The following is a 3295-nucleotide window of genomic DNA, read 5'->3' as shown; positions in this document are numbered from 1 at the left end:
TTGTTCACTTGATATATTGGGCAACATTTTAAGTATAATGTAAATTTGAATTCTTGAGTGTGCTTTTGTGGAATTTCTTCCCAAGGAACATCAAAAATTCACAAAATAGTCCCACTTCATGATAACTCAAAAGCTGGAGCCCTCACCAGAAAATGTTGGGTCTTTTCGTATAGTAGGGGATGTCATTAGGAGAAGGGTTGATCTCCCAGATCGTCAGCTTCCTCCCTTCTCCAATTCCCTTACACTGCAGTTTCAAGTCTGGAGTTGCAGCTTTACCAGCTTGCTAGGCCCAGTAGGAGGGCTGAGCAGCAGTATTTTTTGTGTTTATGTTATTTTTTAACCATTTAAGATGTCTAAAACCATGCTACCTTTTTAAAAATAGCTTTTTATTTTCAAAATACATCCAAAGATAGTTTTCAATTTCACCCTTGCAAAACCTTGTTTCAATTTTTTTTCTCCCTCTCTCTCCCCCAACCCTTGCCCTAGACAGCAAGTAATCTATGTGAAACATATGAATTCTTCTATACATATTTCCACATTTACCATGCTGCACAAGAAAAATCAGATCAAAAAAGAAAAATATGAGAAAACAAGAAGCAAGCAAACACTAACAAAAAAGGTGAAAATATTATGTTGTGATCCACAGTCAGTCCCCATAGTCTTCTCTCTGGATGCAGATTGCTTTTTCCTTCACAAGTCTATTAAAATTGGCCAGAATCACCTCATTGTTGAAAAGAATCATGTCCATTAGAATTGATCATTTTATATATAATCTTGTTGTTGCTGTGTACAGTGTTCTCTGGGTTCTACTCACTTTAGTTTCATGCTACCTTTTTTTTTTTTTTAAATTAAGTTCCTGCCTCTTTTTATGTGTCATTGCTAAAGTTGTTGCATTTCATGTTCCTTACCTTATTTCTCCCAGAAGACCTGTGGTTTTATTGCATGATTTTTTCACATTGTGGTGTTTTTTGGAAAGAAATATGTGAAATTACAGCAGAACTATCTCCCTCAATTATTAACCTGATCTTAAATATGATGGCAATGATTCTTAGAGATGCTGAGTGATTAGCTCACGGTCACACAGTTCATAAATGTTAGAAGTATTGTTGAAATACATGTCTCTGTTAATTCTGATTTCAGAAAATTCAGAATTTTTCCCATTGATATCTTCCCACAGATAATAGTTCAGAAAGAGAAAGACTTGTTATCTAATTTTTGGCACTTTCACCTTTACCTCTATGTATCTTAGTGCCATCATCTATAAAAATACAGTAGGGGCTTAGATAAAACCACTTCTTGTGGACTTAAAAAGCTACTAGCTTGTTTCCCCCCATTTGTATTTTGTCTTTATAGACAAGTCTCACAAAGCATTACAGACAAAGGGTACAAAGAAACTTCACATTAACATTGAGGAGAGCACCTTTAATTTTAAAAATATTTTATTCTTTTGGCTCATTCCTACAATTTTAGTATTTAATTAACATGTCAGAACTGCAAGATTGACTTTAAAAAGCATTCAATGTTTATTCCTTTGCTTGTCTATTTTTAGATTAAATCTCTTGTTCAGCAGAATACCCCTAGTCATTTCCCCTTTTATTTTCTTCATTACCAAGCATTTAATAGATAGAATTAATTTTTTGGAGGTGCCTATTTTCTCATATGGTTTTCAAGATGAATGATTTCTGAAAATCTAGAGAAAACAGTTTTGAATTACATTAGTTTTTTAATTGTTCATCCAAATGATATGATTTTTCTACTAAAGTTTACTTTAACATTAAAATAATTTTTAAAATTAGAAATAAAATATTGCAGGCATTTATGTCTTCTTGTTATCTTGAACTTTCATGGGGAATGCTACTTGGATCACCTCTATTTCCCTCCCCCCCCCAATTATTTGTTTTTGTGCATTCCTATTATCCAACAATATGCGTTATCAGAAATTAATGTTAAATGCCCATTGTTTGCTTTGCACATATTAGAAGCTTCTAAAAGGGATATGGAGACAACTGCATAAAAAAAGTCCCAGTGCCATATGAAGGACAACACTGTTGCAACTGGGTACTGCCTGAGTATTCTGACTGATCAGGGTAAGTACAGCATCTAGAAATATAACAATATAAGGTATCAGGTGCATATCCCTTAATGAGGAAAACCAGTAAGGCTAACTTAGATAAAAAATAAATCACTTTTCCTTTTTCTTCCACAAAAGCTTTTGCTTCATTTGAAAATAGATGAGAGGAAAGTAGGTATTGATATTGAATAGAGATATAGTAAGGGGTTCCCAAAATATGGTAATATAATTTTGGACAAACTCCCTTCTTAACCTTTACTCTCTGACTTCTCCTTATTCTAGGACTGTTATTATGGCAGAATGGATACAGGGATCCAGCAAATCCTTCAAGGTTCTTCTGGACAGACGCATTGCCTTGAGCACATGCAGGACTTTCCCAGGCAGATGAACTCTCTGCTGGATTTTTAAATGCAGTTATGAAAGTCACCAGGTGGTCTTCAGGTGGCAAGGCCACAGGGGAAAATAATGGTAATCCATGAATAACCTTCTCTGCTCTAACCCCCCAATCTATACCTGAATATTAACATTCTCCTTCCCTTACCCTTTGTCAGGTAATCCAGCAATGGATTTACAAAAAAAGAATTCTGAGAATGAAGAACAGCTTTGGTCCAGACTGAGAAGAAGAAATGACTCGAAAGAGATAGAATGTTGTTAGAAGTGATGCTGACAAGGATTAAGAGTGTTAAGGCTAAACTGGAGGCAGCTGAGAATAAACTGCTAAGTAAATCAGAGGCATCTTTGGAATGCTATCTAAATTGGAAATGACAAAGACAAACTAGAGAGAGCTTCTTTAGAAGCTTTCAGCAGTAATTTCCTCCTTTACCTCAGTTGACACAAGCCTTCCTTCTCTTCTCCCCTGCCTTCCCTTCTCTCCTTCCCTCCCCTCCTCTCCTTTATTTCCCTGTCTTCCCTTCCCCTCTCCTCTCCTCTCTTTTCCTCTCCTCTCTTCTCCTTTTATCTCCTCCTCTTTCTCCTTTCCTCTTTCCCCTCTCCTAGTTCCTTTTACTCCTCTGCCCTCTTTTCTACTACTCTCCCTTCCCTTCCTCTGCTCCCTCCCTCCTCCTCCTCTCATCCTCCTTCCCTACCCTCCCTTTCCCTCCTCCCCTCTCTCTCCTTTTTCCTATCTCCTTCCTCCCTTCCCCTTCCTTCTTCTCCCCTCCCCTTCTTTCCTCTCTCCTTCTCTCCCCTCCCCTTTTTTCCCAGTCCTCTCCAGTCTCTCCCCCC

At 37.2% G+C, this 3295-nt stretch overlaps 1 long non-coding RNA gene across 1 annotated transcript; it reads left to right on the top strand.

The window, feature by feature from the left end:
• The first annotated feature begins 1898 nt into the window (after positions 1–1898).
• LOC116419286 lies at positions 1899–2977 on the top strand. Its single transcript, XR_004229554.1, has 3 exons — positions 1899–2087; positions 2354–2539; positions 2623–2977. It is a non-coding gene; the product is annotated as an uncharacterized LOC116419286 (long non-coding RNA).
• Positions 2978–3295: the final 318 nt, after the last annotated feature.

Source organism: Sarcophilus harrisii, chromosome 5 (genome assembly GCF_902635505.1).
Source record: "Sarcophilus harrisii chromosome 5, mSarHar1.11, whole genome shotgun sequence".
NCBI classification, from domain to species: Eukaryota; Metazoa; Chordata; class Mammalia; order Dasyuromorphia; family Dasyuridae; genus Sarcophilus; species Sarcophilus harrisii.
Note: the sequence above shows the minus strand (reverse complement) of the source record. Positions and strands in the feature narration are given on the sequence as shown.